General features: G+C 40.9%; 1 long non-coding RNA gene across 9 annotated transcripts in view; it reads right to left on the bottom strand.

Annotated features, from left to right (window-relative positions):
- LOC109494431 overlaps positions 1 to 19,801 on the bottom strand; it is a 51,360-nt gene that overhangs the window by 27,040 nt on the left and 4,519 nt on the right. For all 9 annotated transcript variants that reach the window (XR_006587146.1, XR_006587121.1, XR_006587133.1 and 6 more), the window contains exon 3: positions 18,429 to 18,603. This is a non-coding gene — a long non-coding RNA (uncharacterized LOC109494431). The remainder of the gene's footprint in view (positions 1 to 18,428; positions 18,604 to 19,801) is intronic.

Genomic DNA, 19,801 nt, shown 5'->3' with positions numbered 1-19,801 from the left:
AGAGGGGCACCTGAGTGGCTCAGTTGGTTAAGCATCCGACTTGAGCTCAGGTCATGATCTCACAGTTCATGAGTTCGAGCTCTGCATCGGGCTCTGTGCTGACAGCTTGGAGCCTGGAGCCTGCTTCAGATTCTGTCTCTCTGTCTCTCTGTCTCTCTCTGCCCCTCCCCTGCTCATGCTGTTTCTCTCTCTCTCTCTCTCAAAAATGAATAAGCATTAAAAAAATAAAAATAAAAAATAAAATGAAATTAAAAATTAAAAGAAAAAAGAAACACCACATTCGAAAACTTGTAGATGTATGGCAAAAGCAGTAATTCATGAATATTTAAGGACTTAGATGCCTAATTTAGAAAAGAGGGGCACCTAGGTGGTTCAGTCATGATCACAGGGCCATGGGATCGAGCCCCATGTTGAGCTTTGTGCTGAGCGTATAGAATGTTTAAGATTTTCTCTCTCTCTCTCCCTCTGCCCCTCTCCCCCATGTACTCTCTAAAATTAAAAGAGAGAGAGAGAGAGAGAGAAAATAAAGATGAAATCTAAGTATATACTTAAGAAGTTAGTAAAAAGAGGGGTGCCTGGGTGGCTCAGTCATTTAAGCATCTGACTCTTGATTTTGGCTCAGGTCATGATCTCATGGTTCATGAGATCGAGCCCTGCGTCAGGCTCTGCACTGGCAACACAGAGTCAGGTTGGGGTTCTCTCTGTCCCTCTCTCTGCCCGTCACATGGGCGCATGCATCCACTCTCTCTCGAAATGAAAATAAACATTTTTTAAAAAAGAAAAAAAGAAGTTAGTAAAAAGAAAAAAAGATAAACAGAAAGTAAAGTAATAAAAAGGAGAGCCAAAATTAACTCAATAGAAAAACAAAGAGGCTAAGAAAGAAACGGTGCCCTAAGAAGTGTCAGATTCCCTTAATCAGTAGTCTCAAACTTTATCTTGCAACAGAATTATGTGGAGGGCTTGTCAAAACATGGGTTGTTCAGAATCATCCCTGAAGTTTCTGATTCAGTAGGTCTAGGATGGGCCCAAGATTTTGCATTCTAACCAACTCCCAGGTGATGCTGATGCTGCCGGTCCAAAGATTAAACTTTAAGAACCACTGATCTAAGTTAATGTCTTTAAGTCCTAACCAAATTAACCATAAAAGTACTTTTAACTCTACTCATAGAAGACAGATAACACATACGTATTTACCTTCTCTCCACTCTGAGACTCTGCTAAAATGTAAACCTACATAATAATGAGACCAAGAGTCCATCAGCAGATAAGAAATCACAATAAAGTTCTGGAAGAAACCAAATGGAGTAATGGTAGCAAAATCCATGATGAAGAAAACCACAACTTTATTGGAATCAAAAGTCTACTGAACTACGCATGATAAACTCTAAACAGGATCAGAATCAGTCTAGCATATGTGACATCAGACAAATAGAAAATCAAGGAGAAAAAAAAGAGAGAGAAAATAGCAAAAGAAAATTATCAGTGAAATACACAAGAAAATAATTTGGTTTCAATTAATTACCTTAGGATCCACTCAGAGAGATACATATATGAAGATGACAATTACAGAACAACAGTCAAGCTGAGTAGCTAGGAATTTAAGGAAAGATTTTACAAACCAGTAGAACTTGACCTCGTTCTTAACACCACCATATTTGTTATATGAGTGGCAAGAGCTTGGCTTTTTTTTTAATAATTTTTTTAATGTTTATTTATTTTTGAGACACACACACACACACACACACACACACACACACACACACACACAGAGCATGAGTGGGGGAGGGGCAGAGAGAGAAAGGGAGACACAGAATCCAAAGCAAGCTCCAAGCTCTGAGCTGTCAACACAGAGCCCGACGCGGGGCTCGAATTCATGGACCATGAGATCACAACCTGAGCCAACGTCAGATGTTTAACCGAGTCACCAGGTGCTTTCGGCTTTTTAAATTTCCTTTTTAACGCTTTTAACGCTTCATCTTCCAAAGTAGCTTGCACCATTGAGGAGTGTCAAAGGTAGGTTATAAACTTATTGAATTACTAAAGAGAATTGTTCATCTTAAGTATTTTTACAAATTATAATTTTAAACATATTCATGACTTTAGTAGTAAAGCAGGAAAAGTAGATGAGAAAAGTTTTATTAGCAGAAGATATTAGATAATGCAAATATAGTCAAAGAAATATAGGTTTACTCCAAAGACCACGGAAATCCAGGAAAACCTGGACTATACTACAGCCTGTAGATATTTGACATTAGGAAAGATTCAAAATAAATTTGTCAACTTATAAGGAAAAAATGTAAGGGATTAACTTTATTAAAGCATTAACAATAAATATTTAGTTTTAAGTTGAGTGTTTATATTTCTTTAAATCTTGCTCTAAGTCATATATCATTCTTGTATGCAATATCATAGAACAGTAGAAGAATATTAAAAATAATCTAGCCCTTACATTTTACCAGTAAGGAAAAGGAGACCCAGAGGTAATATGTAAACCCATTGTTGTGCTCGTATATTCTAATACAGAATTTAACTTAAAGAAAAGCCTTAATTGCAATTAATTTTTATGTGGTAGTATAAAATTAAGTTTAGCTTATTTAGCAAGAAGTGTTTGTTTGACCATTCTGGGAACAAACACTCAAATTGCAATGGTTTTTAAGTCGAATTCAATACAAGTAAAGTTTCATGTATGCCAGCTTTGCAAATGGAAAACTGTAATGTGATTACAGTTGAGTTTGAACGGTGCAGGTCCACTTATACATGGATTTTTCCCGATGAATACAGTACAGTACTGTAAATGTATTTTTTCTTCCTTATGCTTTTCTTAATAACATTTTCTTTTCCCTAGTTTATTGTAATACAGTATATAATACATATACAAAATATGTGTTGACTATTGATCAATAAGGCTTCTCGTCAAAAGTAGGCTATTAGTAGTTAAATTTGGGGGGAATCCAAAACGATACACGGATTTTTGACTGTGCAGGGGCTGGTGCCCCTAACCCCTGCATAGTTCAAAGGTCAACTGTACAAGTATTGCATCATAATCAGGGTCAGTTTATCACCTTTACTGGTATTTTTCTCCCCAGAGGACATTTTCTTAGACATCTATGCGGTCATCATACTTTTTATACTTTTTAGGAAGAAATAGGCAGAGAGTACATAGCACTTTTTTCTTTTTAATTTTTTTTATGTTTATTCATTTTTGAAAGACAGAGAGAGACAGAGCACAAGCAGGGGTGGGGCGGAGAGGGCGGGGGACACAGAATCCGAAGCAGGCTCCAGGCTCTGAGCTGTCAGCACAGAGCCCGACGCGGGGCTCGAACTCACAAATGCGAGATCATGACCTGAGCTGAAGTCGGATGCTCAACCGACTGAGCCACCCAGGTGCCCCCATAGCACTTTTTTCTGGAGTTCCAAATACCTATGGCATTCAGTCATCATCCCATTTCTAAAGTCTCCTTTTTCTTCTTCACATTCTTCTATACTTCTACTTCTGCTAGGGTTGCAGTGGGGTGTGCAAATGCAATCCTTGGTTTCCTTCATTCTTTAGAATTTATTTTGAGAAATTAGGTAGATTTTCTGGTTAGACATTCTCCAAGAGAGCTGGTTTTTATTGTTCTCCTCAACAAGAGACCAGCCTACCCCAAATGTTTTGGCACTTATGTTCATGTTTGGAAGTGCTTTCCTGCTCAAGAACTGCTTGTATCTCACGTGGCTCCCCGATATATCTGTGTTCATCCGAACTGCATTCCTGGTCTTCAGGCATCCTGAGTATCTTTTATCTCTCTCCCACCTAGTAACATTTCTGTTGGGTTGAATACTCATGAGATACTTGTATGCTAGTGCCATCTATTGTTGAAAAAATATATGTGAATATGACTCTTGCTAATGGGACTAGAAATTGGATTAAGATTGGCTTTAAGACTACCAAATGATAGAACCACAATTTGGTTCCAAAAACACTCATGGAATAAGAGACGATACTTAAGCGGTTGTATTTTATCTTTGTCTTTATGTAAGATTTACAAAGACTGTTTTCATTTTCCGCCATACTTAATTGGACTAATTTTGTAATCATAGTTAGCATAAGCACATATTCCAAGCATGGAAAAGAGAGGAAGATTCAAGTGAAAAAACAAGTTAAATAATGAAATGCATCTCTTATGTATATACAAAATTGTCAGTGTTACAGTCAATTGAAAACTTTAAGGTATTTTGTATTAATTGTAAACCTTTAACTATAACAACATAAACATACTTGGTAATTTTTCCATTTAAACTCCAAGAATTGACTTGAAATAAAATTTTTAAGATATTATTTTAAAATAAAGCTTCTCTTTGTGGCTGCCTTCAAAATTCAAACAGAACACCCCATAAGACACGTTTCCATTCCTACTCTCCCTACCTAGGAACTAAAAATGTTAAAAGTTTAGAAAATAAGAATCATAAAGGAAAGATAAAAGATACTAAGATTATTTACAATCTCCTGTGATCCTTTCTACTTTGGGTTCCAAAAGAATCAACAACAGGAATGTTGTTGGAACCAGAAGGTAATGACTAGCCTCTAACCCGGCAATGCCTAACCAATCTTTAACTCCTAATCTTGAGCTCATACGGTTTTGGGTGACAGTTAGGCCAACTTTCCTCCCAAAGAAAAAATGACTTTTGAAATATCTCAACAGATATCTGGTCAATCATACTTTCCTTGAGCACTTCCTGAGTGGGAAGTCTAAGGGCTCCTGAGGAAGCCTGTTCCATTGTGGTAGGGAAATAAAGTGAGGAAATAAAGTTAAATAAAACTAGAAATGCCTCCTAAGTGACTAGAAGGACTTAAGCATAGAGGACAAAATCATTTTCCGTTAACTGACTACCCGCACAGCTCTCTATTCTGACTGCTGTATCCGAACATTAGGATGATAACACTTTTATGTAAGTATATTCCACAACATTTCAATGATCCATTATAAAATATAAAACCCGTCAATAACAAGACTCCCTTCAATCAACAAACGATTCTTGAGATTAGGCCCTTTTCCCCCCTTGAATCCCTGCCTTTTTTTGTCACTTAGTGATAAGACACTTAGTGTTTTTCTCCTTTGTACATTTTTTCCTCTTTAGACACAGTTATGTCTGATAAATGCTAATGCTTTTGTTTCTAAGTATTTCTCCAATATGATAAATGTACTTTCAGTGTGGGTACATGGTATTTCTATGGTATTATGAGGGCTTTTCTAGATTTCTCCCTAAAATCCATTCTCCAGTAAATAACAGTCATCCCTGAGCTCAAGAATATTCGCTCTGACTGCTCTCCAAAACTCCAAACATGCATTCTCACTATGTGCTGTACTTTCCAACATCAATGTTTCAAAATTACCACAAGACCAGAACAGAACGTTGACTCCCTTCCTCACCACATCCCTCCTCCCTGTGTAAACGTGCCTCTTTCGTGGCACCACCAACATTCCAACTGTTCCGTGTTCTTCCTCATCTGCAGCATCCTCTTGACTCTGCTTCTAGCTCGGGCTTCTAATCCTCCTGTTCTCCATATCCTCTGCTCCTTCCCTTGGTGGCATCTTTTGTGCTCTGACTTCTACACTGTTTCAGTAACTTCCTCACTGATCTTTCAGTCTTCCAATGAGAAACTGTGATGATTCTCCATTAAAATTTTTTTTTATTAACGTTTATTTATTTTTGAGACAGAGAGAGATAGAGCATGAATGGGGGAGGGTCAGAGAGAGAGGGAGACACAGAATCCGAAACGGGCTCCAGGCTCTGAGCTGTCAGCACGGAGCCCGATGCGGGGCTTGAACTCACAGACTGAGATCATGACCTGAGCCGAAGTCGGACGCTCAACCGACTGAGCCACCCAGGCGCCCCGAGTGAGGATTCTCCATTAAACACAGAATGAAGTCCAAACCCTTCCATCTAAAATTCAAAGGGAATCCTTCACTTTTGGATCTTTAAACTTCTTTTCAGCTTTACTTTCTACTTCGCTTCCCTTTAACCATACCCTATAGTTGTTGGTGTCCTCTCAGAACATACCCTGCCCTGTCCTACCTCAACACCTTTGCTCAAGTATTCTTTCAGCAATAGGTGCTCGTTGACAACGCTCTCCATTCTTGAATTCCCACTGCAAACTCCACTACCCCTTCTAAGAACACTCCCGGTTATAATTAATCCCTCTTTCCCCAAATACTTGGAACCTGTCTGCAGCATTCATCACGTTTTACCTTCTATCAGAGTCACGTATATAGGAATCTTTCTCCCACCAAACTGGGAACTTCTTGAAAACAGGGACTGTGTCCTATTTATTTCTGCACCATTTACAATTTGAGCAAAATTCTTTGTTCATGGTGGGTACTTTATATTTGCAATAAGAATGAACAAAAGTCTCATGAAAATCAGAGTAGACTAAACTATAACATGAGTCAGCTCTTTAAGAAATGTTAAGAGATATCCTTCCTGTTTCCTTAATTTGTTTTGATGTGTATATACTGATTAACAAGATGCTGTTAATGCTTCCACTGTGTGCCCTGGGAATTAATAAAATAGGACAAAGGATTTTAGAAAATGGATTCAACCAAAATTTGGTTGATATCAAGCAAAAGAAATTTACAAAACCTGCCCTATCGTTTGTCCTCAGGATGCTAGGTTTAGGTTGTTTTGTTCGTAAAAGATAAAATTTCATAAAGCACCTACAACCTAACAGGGAATATGCAAGCGTCCTCTGGAAGTTCTTTGATCACATAATATATTTCTTCTTCACTTTGGCGCTCAAAGGAAAGGGATGACAGAGAGATTGAGCGGAAAATGGAAGGGTGGGGGGAGAGAGAAAAGAGGCAAGTGGAAGGAAGAGTGGTAGGAGAGAATAAAAGGCAGAAGTAACTTAAAAGGACTAGAAGTGATTTATAATCCGTTTGGTGTCCAGTGTGCTCATCACTCTGCCCTCTGGCCCCGGGTTGTCTTTGATCTTCCTCACGGCTCGTCCCATCCGCTCCCTGAAGAAGCTGTAAGGACCAAGGGTCAGAGTAATATTATTTCTTCTCTTGTTGAACCCCGGGCTCTCCTTGTAGTCCTGCTTCCTTGCTACTTTTCTTGGGACTACAATCAATGACCTGCATATATATGCATGTGCATATGTACTCAAAGCGGCTGTTGTGGGTTGAACTGTATCCTCCAAAAAAATGTTCCAGTCATAATGCCCAATTCAGGTGACCATGACCTTACTTGGACACAGAGTCTTTGTGGACATAATCAAGTTATGACGAGGTCATAGGGGGCTAAAGTGGACCCTGGTCTAGAGAGTAGTGTCTTTAGAGCAGAAAGGAGAAGGAGATGGGGACACAGAGGCACTGACACACACAGAAGAAAGAGCCACATGGTGATGGAGGCGGCTGCATGCTGAGGAACACCAGGGATTACCAGCAAGCACCAGAAGGTGGGAAGAGGCCAAAACGAATGCTTCCCTAGAGGGAGCACGGCCCTACTGACACCTTGATTTCAGCCTTCTCGCCTCCAGATCTGTAACGGAATACATTTCTGTTGTTGTGAGTCACTCCATCAGTGATAATTTGTTATGGCAGCCCCAAGAAGCAAATACAGGGACTAAGGCTATCGAGTAATCAGAGAGGATCTTAAGACCAGAGAAGAAATACTATTAAAAGTTCTCTCCTCCTAAGACAGAAGTTCATCCATTTGGCCCAGATTGCTAAACAATGTGTTTTGCTCTACTTAGAAAATATTTTGTAATATGAAGTTCAGCCTGGTTAGTTTCATTTTATGATGCTTAAATTCTCAACCAGAAGAAAGAAGCTGTCACTGAAAAAGAGAAAAAAGCCTAAGAATCACAAATGCCTGGCACCTAGTAGATGTTTAATAAATACTTGTTGAGGGGCGCCTGGGTGGCTCAGTTGGTTAGGCGTCCGACCCTTGATTTCGGCTCAGGTCATGATCTCACGGTTGGTGAGTCTGAGCTCCATGTTGGGCTCTGCGCTGACGGTGCGGAGCCTGCCTGGGATTCTCCATCTGCCCCCTCTCTTTCCTCCCGCCCCTCTCAGAAATAAATAGACATTTAAAAACATACTTGTTGAATGAATGAATGAATGAATGAATGAAAACAGAATAACTAGACAAGGCTGTTAAGACATAAAAGCAGGGCATCTGAGCCTGATATCTGAGCACTTTCACAAACCGAGCTAACACAAGAATGCCCACGTACCACTGGGGAGACACAAAATCAAGAGTAGTTCGCATAACATAAAATATATATAAAGCACTGCAGAAACCACCACGCGCTGTAGCAAATAAGTGTTTTCCTAGGTGGATGGGTTCTGGGATGACACTGTAAAGTAATGTGGTATGCACACGCTGCTTATTAAAAAAAAAAAAAAAGGTAATGAGTCAAAGGAATTGGTTATGATGTGAGCACCTAATTTTATTTATCTTTCTTTTCCCTGCCCCCCCCAATTAAACCTGCCCCAGCCCATTCTTCTTCTCCTTCAGTCTGAATGCTTGTATCAAGCTATCACTGTCTAATTATATATTTCTTCAATAACTTCCAGCCTTCACTCAAAAATCAAGTTTTCCTTCCTTTTTTGCCCCTTATAGCCAATAGAACTTTCCACAAACATGAAAACGTTCTGTGTCTGCACTGCTATCCGATGCACGCTTCAAATGTATCTAGTGCAACTACAGAACTGCGTTTCAGTGTTTTACTTAATTTTAGTTCATTTCAATAGCCACAAGGGGCTAGCATCTACTGTATGGGCTAGCAGAGCTCTAGACTATTTTTGAGGAAACCCCAGTCTTTTTCATTGCTTCCATCACCCCCTGCCTCACCCTCAAACTCTGGTCTAGGGGGAAAGAGTTAATAGCCAGCCATCTACATCCACTCTGTCCATCAGCCTTGAAACCTGCAGAATGTTCCCAGGCATTGAAGAGACTGCCTGCCCCTGCTTTGCCTATGAAGTGGCAAGTATTGGGGGAATTAATGAAGTTGCAAAGAAAGCCATCATCCAGCCATTCTGATAATCCATCGCCGAAAAGAATTTTATCACAAGACTGAATGATCCAGTTCCACCTGGAATTTTCATCTGCTATTTCCAGCCAGCTATGATAATGACCGTCACTTGGCATTTCTTAACACCCACTATGTACTGAGTGTGGTTTTCTGCATGGTATAAAAAAGCAAAAAAGGGACTGAAAGGGGGGGGCGGGGCTTTCCTCTAATTGGAAAAATCTAACATTCACAAAAACTAATATGCATATTTAAAAACCAGATATTCAAGACGTATTTATTTGTTGTCTTCTGTTCCTTATTTTTTTCACCTGGGGTCTTAAGCGCAAGCTCTCTAAGGACAGAAACCATGCCCTTCTTAGGACACTAAGGGTCTCCCATTCCTAGTCTGAATCTCAGCTGCCACATCAGGATCTCTTGGGAGCTTGTTAGAAATGCAAGCCCACCTCATTACTATGGAACCCAACCTGCATGGTAATGAGACGCCTGGCTCATTTGTTCACACATTACAGCCTCCAAAACGACTGATCTAAACTATTCAGCATAGGCCACACCGATTCCAATTAATTTTCGTGCTTGCTAGGAAAGATGGTAACAGACTGGTCTTCAGCTGGTATTATATTTTATGGGATATTTAAATTATTTGGGAAAAACTTGTCAATTGACTATCACAATTTACACTTGAGAGTAGTATACTGTTGTTATAGAAAGAGCGTTCAATTAAGACCAGAAAAATCTGAATTTTCTCTTCTTGACTTTGTCATCATCTTGTGATGTAACTTTGGGCAAGCCATCAATTTTGTTAGGTTTCAATTATTTTGTTTCTGTTTTATTCATTACTTATTCATTTAAATACATAAAATGAAGGTTTTCTACTAGTGGCTCCCAAACTGAAATCGTTAGAATTTCACAAATGAGTAATGATCAGACCTCAAATAAGTTTTTGTATATATAAAAAAGACTAATACTGGAATCACACATTCAACCATGATACGGTTACCCAGAATTTGCTCTTGAGCTAATTCAGTGCCTCCCAGATTAACATCAAGATTTAAGCTGTCTCAGACACACGAGGAATTCTCTTATTTTAAAAGACTTCCGGAATTGCCATGGAACTGATAGTTACCAGCCTTCACTGTAAACGAACCTAAACCCTTCCATCCTTAAAGCTGTAGTTTGAGCCTGATTCCTCAAAGTCAGCGGAGATGAGGGACAGCTAGTCCCTCTGTTCTGAAAGAAGCCTTTCACATATATGTTACCAGGGATTAGCTGGCAGTTAGCTTGGGACAAGGCCCTCCAGGAAGGACACTCTTGCTACTTGCAAGGGCTGTAATGGAAGGAGGAAGTTGAATGAGACAAAAACAAAAGTCATCCACCTAGGGTCAAAGGCCTTTCCAGTCACATTCAAAAAGGAGGATGGACACATTTCTTCCTTTGCTCACGCTTTTGTTTGGGTTATTTCTTTCGTGGGCTTTACTATGAGTTTGAGGGCTTTTTTTTTTTCTGTTCAGCTCCAGTGACTTCTTACAGTCACTACTTTGTAAAATCGAAAGCAGATATGTCCCCAGTAGGGATACCTGAAAAATTTCCAGCGCCTCAATGTTCTAGAGACTTAGGGCTATATTTAGATACCATACCACATTTCAGAGAAAATGTGATTTTCCTTGAAGGGTTTGCTCCCACATCCCCTACTTAAACCAAACATACTTTCAAGTTAATAAAAGCTCTACCTGCCGAGGCAGCAAATCTGGCTATAATTAAAAGGGAGGAAACATTTTACACAAGAAAATGTGCTATTTGGTCAAAGCGTAAATATGAAAAACTGCGAAACGTGATAGCAAGATATAATTTGTATTCTTGCTTTTTATTTACTGAACAAGATGTTGGAAGAAAATTGTCTTAACTATAACTTACTATATTCTAATGCCTTTAAATGTTTCACATAGTGACTGCAATGGAGCCCGTAAAAATAACTTTAAATTCCAATGTCAAGTGGAGCATGGAGATTTGGTTTCATTTTCAAAACTGCTCTGTTGAGAAATACGCCCTAAAAGGCAATTCTCATTTTACTCCGTTATAGCTCCAACAGCTGCAGGACAAAATATAAAATGTATCTAACCCAATCTGAAATTTAGAATTTTGATCTCTGAGGAAAGTATTTTTGAAGAGTCTCACACATGCTGGAAAAAGGATTTAGAACTTTGATAAGGCTTCACAAAGAGAGAAGCACTATAAAATTTTAACAAAGGACTACCTTCTTTTTTTTCTTTTTCCAAGAATGCTTCAGATCTACACTATATAATTTAATACTTTATATACTGTATTACATATGGATTAGCAATACTTTATTCCTAAATTTTACACCCTCTAGACATATCACAGTATCATATTCTGAAAGATTCTTTATACAAATTCAAACATTTGTTCACGAAGAAGCAAATTTTTACACACACACACACACACACACACACACACACACACAACACAGCATGTATATTTGTTTTCTGATAATTCACCCATAAAAAAAACATGCTTTCAAACACAGCATATCTTTCTGAAGCTGCAGAGAGTTCTTTGAGGAGTTCCCAGTTAATAAGGACCCGGAGCCACAGTCATTTTTCAAAGTCTATCCCAGGGGAACATCACAGACATCACAGGCATCTAGGCAAGTGTGGAACCGTGGAAGTGTGCAGCCTTCTGTCTGCACTGCCGGGCCTTTGCTTTTAGCACAGCACAGCCGCCGTCCCACCTGACACTGGCCGATACCGCTGCGGCCGGCACCTTATCTTCACTCACAAGGACACCTAATTCATCATTGCTGTCATCTTTGAAAAAAATCACGTATTGCAGTATCTGTTGTACTGCAGCCGTGACAGTTTGGATGTCTGTACTAGGGGAAATATACTTAAACAATTCTCATGTTAACAAAAAATGTCCTGTGTGCTACCCTCGCTACCTTTCTCCTTTGACTTCACTGAAAGACTTTTAATGAAATTTGCAAACACTATATTTCTGCCTAAATCATAAGTTATTTGACATCTACATTTGAGTGAGGAGTGAAACGGTTCTTGCAAAAACAGTGCAATGCACACTGAGATCACTTGAACTGAAATGTACAAGGGCATAAATGTAACTAAAGTCATGTGTACCATACAGATATACCTACAGTTTATGTCTTGATCTCATTTAGTATAATGTCCCTTTTCCCAACTTCTGTGCCACTGTCACATCTAATTCATTTTAAACTTATAACACTTTTAAATCAACACATATACTGATAACTTAATTAATTAATCAACCAAGAAATATTTATTAAATGTTACTGGAGAACTACCAAAAATCTAGAAGACGTGTTACAAACTCTTAAGGAATTTATATTCAGGTAAAAAATAGAAGCAGATAACAGTAAAAGTCTACATATTTTAAAATGTATTCATAGCAGTTTCTCTACCAAAAAAATGTTTGAGGCATGTAACGAAACATTAAAACAGGGATTTATTTCTACGTTATACCAAGAAAGTATGGTGACACGGGAAAATAAAGGTAGAAAACCAGGATAATGTATGTCACAAAACTGAATGACATATAGCAGAATAATATATACAGTCACCACACCAAGTCACGAAGTTGGTGCTGAAGAACACAGCACCGGTTACCAGACACAGAGTGTCTGTGAGATAAAAAAAAAAAAAAAAAAAAGACCAGGCGCACTGGTGAGAGGTCTTTTCTTACTGCTGGAACTAACAGAAATTTCCCCTCTGGATTCTCTTTAAGAGAGACAATGTGGGGCGCCTGGGTGGCTTGGTCGGTTAAGCGTCCGACTTCGGCTCAGGTCATGATCTCGCGGTCCGTGAGTTTGAGCCCCGCGTCAGGCTCTGTGCTGACAGCTCAGAGCCTGGAGTCTGTTTCAGATTCTGTGTCTCCCTCTCTCTCTGCTCCTCCCCTGTTCATGCTCTGTCTCTCTCTGTCTCAAAAATAAATAAACGTTAAAAAAAAAAAAAAAAAGAGAGAGACAATGTGACTTAGTGGGTTACAACTTCCATACTCTTTAAACAATATAAGCGTGAGTTTCATTTTGCTATATTCTTCGCAGTGATGTCAACCAAAGACAAGAAGTAACTGAGAGGTGCCCTGGAGATTTCAGATAGGGAACATTAACAGAGAACCTGTGTGTCACGCAGGGCAATTCATGCCAGCTATCCTAACATCCAAGCACAAAGTCTAGGTCGCTTCACACAAAACAAGTCAAAGCCACACGTAGGTTGTGGGTTTCTCCCGGCCCACTCTCCTCCAACAGGGGATGTCTCTCTTAGCTGTACCACCTGGAACGCATGGCCTCCATGACCACTGCAGAGGGTGATCCACGCAGGGCATGGAAGAAGGTACACTGACTCTCAACTCCCTTAGCTCAGAATGAACTCTCCTTACTTACACACCATTGGCCAGACATGACGACATGACCACACCTTGCTGCAAGGGAAGCTGGGAAATGCAACTTCCTGTGTACCTGGGCAGAGGAAAATAAAACGAGATGTGGCTGATTTATAACACTGTCTGTGTCACAATTGAGAATGCGAGGCCGGGAGACTGGATTGGATCCAAAATGTACTACACCTGTGATTGTCAAATGTGAATGTACGGAAAATGAAGGACACACAAACAAAATATTACAACTCCTATGTGTTATTGTAATCCAACAAAAAGAAAAAACACATACATAAGCAACACGTATATGCAGTAATACCCACATGTAAATAACATATACTCACTACAGAAAATGGCTTCACATCACAATACATGAAGTGCCCTGACAAAAGAGTAGGAGCTCTGTGACCTGAAAGAGTGGGCCAGATGCCAACAGCTGCTCACCAGGTTTTGCTACATTGTCAGGTAGTGTAGTTTCTGTGCATCTGGGTGGGGTAGATTACATTACCTCGCATTAATAAAAAATAAGCCTGGGGTGCCTGGGTAGCTCAGTCACATGAACCTGAGACTCTTGATTTCAGCTCAGGTCATGAAGCCGGTGTCGTGGGATCGAGCCCTGCATCAGGCTCTGCACCGAGCATGAAGCCTGGCTACGATTCTCTCTCTCTCTCTCCCTGTGCTCCTCTCCCCCACTCACACGCACTCTCTCTCTAAATAAATTAAATAAATAAACAAACAAACAAATAATAAATAAATAAGCCTGATGAAAATGGATAACTGGCTTTAAAAGACGCCTGCAAAAGCCAAAAATAGAACATAAAACACTAAAATGAACGAAGTAAAAACAGCAGGGCTCATGCTTCTCCTTCCCAACTGTATTATGAAATGAAAACAACTATCTAATCAGACAAAGTCCATAAAAACAAAGCAGTTAGCAATTATTTGAAAAACAGATTTATATTCACTAGCGTTAATGATGAACCTAATCCTGAATGTATATTGTGTCTGGAGATCATTAGTTATCAATGGTATGGGGCCGAGATCATTAGTTATCGATGGTATGGAGCCAATATGAGATTTCAAAACAAACTATCTAGAGCATGAAGACAAGCCTCTATAGACAATTTTTCTCAGTAATACTCAATCCAGTAGTTAAACAAAATTTTAGTAAATTTAAAGATAAATGCTCAGGGGCGCCTGGGTGGCTCAGTCGGTTAAGCGTCCGACTTCAGCTCAGGTCACGATCTTGCGGTCCGTGAGTTCGAGCCCTGCGTTGGGCTCTGGGCTGACGGCTCAGAGCCTGGAGCCCACTTCCGATTCTGTGTCTCCCTCTCTCTCTGCCCCTCCCCCATTCATGTTCTGTCTCTGTCTCAAAAATAAATAAACGTTAAAAAAAAAAAAGATAAATGCTCATGAGGTCCTTGTGAGATTTGTTAATCACAAGACGGAAACCCCAAAACCCACTGAGAAAATCCTTGTTTTTCTTATTATAATAAAAATGACTAAAGTACTATTCGTTCATTCATCTATCCATTGAATTAATAAGTAGTGATTGAAGTCTGCTAGGTGGTAGGTACGGCTCTGGGCACCAAGAATAGAAAGGTTACACAAATCAGGAAAAATGCACTGCTCTCCTGGAGCTGACATTTTAGATCACTGGTTCTCAACGGGGGCAGAGATTCTGCCCTCTGAAGGCAGTTTCGGCAACGTCGTTTTTGCTTTCACAACTAGGAGGGGGGTGCTGTTGGCATCGAGCGGCTGGGGGCCAGGGCCGCTGCTAAAGATGCTGCAGTGCACGGGACAGACGCCCACCACAGAGCGTTATCCTGCCCAGAGCGTCGGCAGCGCCGAGGCTGAGAAACCGCCAAGGCCCAATTTCATAAGGCGTGTAACATACCGTAGAATCTTCGCAGTGCTCTAAAAATGAGACGGAAAGTGATCCTGAAACTGGCGGATCACACCACAGTTTGCCGGACGACTGGCAAGCAAGTAATTTGAGCATCTGTCACATGGAAAGATGAGCTGCACATCTTTCTTTTACAAAACGATGTGTTCCAGATTTTGTGCCCACTTCTACAAGTGGCCGTCAGTAATGCACACTTAATTAAAAAAACATTTTGTCTCTTAAAGGCAAAAGTGATGTTTTTCACATTGGCCAAGAAAGTGATTGCTTTTTGAAAGAAACGTGTGCTTTGAAAGTTCATTTTGGAAACCACTACTCGGAAATGTCTGCATCACTATGTGATTTGTTCCCCCTGGTGATGTAAGTGTGACCTAGGAAAACTCTTTTATTTACACGCTTACAAAGCCTGAACACAAAATGTTCTAACCCATTTGAAAATCTTCTTCTAAATATTAAAGTATAGTTGAAACATGATGTTATATTAGCTTCAGGTGCACAACATAGCGACCTGGCCGGTCTGTTATGCTGGGGTCACCACAACGCCATTAGGATACCATCAACTATACTCCCGGGGCTGAACCTTTCATCCCCTTGACTTACTCGTTCCGTAACTGGAAGCCTGTACCCCCGACTCCCCTTCACTCATTTTGCCCATCCCCTCACCCCTTCAAACATTTTTGGCAAGTTTCGAACTCAATTAGTTTAAAAGCACAAATGAATGACACCAAGGCAGTCAGAGGTTCCAGGGGTCAAACTAACACCTTCTTCCCCTAACTGGTGGCTGGAACTGACATAAATAAATATCAGGGCGGTATCGTGGACTTGCAGTCAGAGGTGCCAGACACACAACTGCCTAGGGTCCTCGCCACTGGCCGTGCCCACATAGCTCGTCCTCGCAGGACAGCTGCATGTGAGCAGTGGAGAGAGCCCGACAGCCAGCAGCCCTGCCACAGCCCTGGAAGAAGCTACGAAGCAGTGCCTGTCCCGGGCAGAAGGCTCCCACCCTCACGATTACTCCAACAATCAGCAACAGGCACAGCGGCCTCGGAAACTTCCATGCCCAGGCTCCGTGCTCTCACCCTCCTGATTCCAGACACGGCTTCCACTCAGACCCTCCTGCTGATGGGGAACAGTCCCCCCAGCCTACTCAGCCAGCCCAGCCCTGCAAAACATCCGAAGCTCCTAAAAAGGCCAAGAGGACCTCCAAATCGCCACTACGGCCTAGTGTCCGAGTTCAGGGCTTCGGTGGCACAGGCCACATCTGCCATGTGGCTGCTCCTTCAAGACAGACCTCCAGTGGTCAGGCAGTCCAGAAGCAGCCCTTTAATGCCCCCTGGACTATCTACACACCCAAATCCCCATACTGAAGCCCACCCCCAAAGAAGATGCTCTTGACTTCACAGATTCAGCTCTACTGGCTCTAATTCGGAACAAGTTCCCCGTCAATGGCAGAACTACTACTGGCTCTCAAAAGCCACCCAGCTTCTGCACAGCTCATCTTTGTCACCAACAACCACTTCTTGGCTTGTAGGCTTGTCTCTTCATCTGGAGGCCCACTCTCAACTCCCAACCCCCAAAGGTCACAGCTAAAGGCTTCACAACTGGGAGAGGTCACTGAGGTCATGCCAGGAAGCAAGCCCGACTGAATACCTCATCCCTCAAGGCCATCTGCGTCACCTCGCAGCAAACCAAGCAGGCAGAAGATCACCGACATCCAAGCCATCATTCTGCGTGTGTTCAAGGGGCAGCTCTATCCACCCTGTGAGTGACTGGAGGGTCACCTGTCACACCCTGCCCTTGCCCTCCTTGCCACAGCCCCAACATTTCTCGACGCCTAATGCTCATCACTGTCCCTGGGAGAGCCTCCGAACAGTGACCATATCAAAGTATTTGTTCTGAATCCCTGAAGCACGAAACAAACTCAGGACAACACAGTCAGTGGGAGAAAGACGCTTCCGAAAGGAACTTAGATTCTGCTGCCGGATGACCAGCCTCCAGCCCTGCCAATGCCCAGGGCACGAATCGCCTTGGGCTGGTGCTGCTGCTAACCGCATAGTCACCCAGCTTCGTGGCCTGAAGACAGAACCAACAGATCTGCTCTAGGGGGAAAGAAAAGCATAATGAAGTTGCAATTTTTAATTTTGTTTTTTTTTTTTAAGAAAGAATGAAAATAGTGACGCTTTTGCACTAACTCGATGCCCTCATATTTTGCACAGTCAAAGACAGGCTAAGATATTCTGGATGTCCTGATGCACGTGAATCCATATCACGGACTTGAAATTTTCTATGAAACCTTGGGATCAAGGAACATTTTGCTAGATTTTTTTTAGTTCCCATCCCAGTCTTGCCCTTACTCACCTGGATATGACATGGCTCTTCTAACTCCTCCAGTCATCTTTTTTTTTTTTTTTAGTTTTTCTTTCTTTTAGAGAGAGAGAGAATGTGAGAGCATAAACGGGGAAGAGGGACAGAGAGAGACAGAGAGAGAATCTTAAGCAGTGTCTACACTCAGACATGGGGCTCAATCCCATGACCCTGGGATCATGACCGGAGATGAAAACAACAGCTGTACATTCAAACTAAGCCACCCCGGTGCCCCCTCCAATCATCATCTTTGATTTGCTGGAAATACGTGGTTTACAGTTGAAAGGCAGCAAAGGAGGAAAAAGTATTATTTTCCTTTCTTGGTGACATATGCAGAACTTTCGAGATATTATGACTGACTTGAAAATAATCAAGTTTTGTGGTGCCTGGTGGCTCAGTCGGTTAAGCGTCCAGCTTCAGCTCAGGTCATGATCTCACAGTTCATGGGTTTGAGTCCCATGTCAGGCTCTGTGCTATGAGCACAGAGCCTGGAGCCTGCTTTGGATTCTGTGTCTCTCTCTCTGCCCCTCCCTTGCTCATGCTCTGTCTTTCTCTCTCCTCCCCCTCTTTGTCTCTCTCTCTCTGAAAAATAAATTGACATTAAAAAAAAATTTATAAAAAATAAATAAATAATCGAGTTTCCCAAGCATACACAGTCTGTCCCACAAATGTGTTTTCAGATAACATCTTTGCAACTTCAAACGTTGTGCCACCACTCACCCTTAAGTGCACTTCACTATAGCACAGGTCACTCTCCCCATGACGCGGAAGTGTTACGCAACCCTTGCAGAACAGTCTTCTTCTCGTTGCCTCGTGTCTAACTTCCCGGCATTTCACGCGACCTTTGCGACTTTTTTCCTCAGTGCATTTTTGTGTGTCCATTGGATTACAAACACTATTAAGAAATACAAAACCGAGAAATTGGTATGTAGAGTTTCTTTTAAAGTCATGTTGTAAAAGGCATACTAAAATGTTTAGAATAAACTTGTACGAGCTTGAGAATTACTTCACCACAATCTAGTCGGGGGAAATGGCGCAGGTACAGATGAAACAAGACGGGTAACGGGTTGGTAACTGTTCAAGTCAGGGTAGGCATACATGGGGGTTTATCATGTTATGCTCTCCAGTGTTGTGTATATTTTAAGCTTTTCATGATAAAAAGCTTAAAAAGACACAAGTATCATGATTTCAGTACTTCCGTTGATGACACACTCCTTCCCTCCCTTTGAACATTTTTTTATGAGACAGCTTTTTGAGTTTTTACAGTTATTAAAAACTAGCATCTAAATTAACCGAACAGAATGCCAGAACTTTGCATTTCTTTTGTTTGTTTGTTTTTGGGTTTTTGGTTTTTTTTTTTTTTTGCATTTCTATCTCACAAAACTTAAACCAAAATTATCCAACTTAATGAAGCCAATTTAATTACATGGATCCCACTAGATATTAACATTTTTAGACAGTGCAAAACATTTATTGCACCTTTAAAAACAAAATTAAATTTTATTTTATAAATACTATTTAATTTTTATCTGATAATTAAAATTTTACTATGAGCTTTTTATTGTTTAATTGTAAATGTGTTGGTTTAAGAAACAAATAAATGTACATAAAGCTTCAAAAAGTTTTAAGCATAAGGGCCACAATCCAATGTGTGAAGACCCCTGCCGGTGACAAAACCCCACAGGGGGAGCTGTTACTTATTTGTCTGTGCATCTCTGAGGTATGGCACTAAGCTTGGCACATATTTCACACTCAATCCAGTTTGCTTAACTTAAAAAAAAAAAAAAAAAGGCCACTCTGGAGTGGCACAGAATGAGAATTTCAGAACTGGAAAAACAAACTGAAACCAAACGCCTCATTCTCCAACAAAGAGAGGTTTGGGAAGGTTAAATCACACAGCTAATGGAAGTACGGTGAAAGAAATGTTTAGGAAGATTGATCTGACATAGATCTATGGGATGCTTCAGAGGAGAAAAAGACTGGAAGCAACCGTGTGTGTTAAGAGGCGACTGCCATCATCAAAGCATGCGGTAATGAGGGTGTAAACTGGGGTGATGGGCAGGGAATGAGAAGCAGAGGAGGATCTGAAAGAC

The sequence above is a fragment of the Felis catus genome, chromosome A1, assembly GCF_018350175.1.
Source record: "Felis catus isolate Fca126 chromosome A1, F.catus_Fca126_mat1.0, whole genome shotgun sequence".
NCBI classification, from domain to species: Eukaryota; Metazoa; Chordata; class Mammalia; order Carnivora; family Felidae; genus Felis; species Felis catus.
This window is presented reverse-complemented; position numbering and strand designations above follow the sequence as displayed.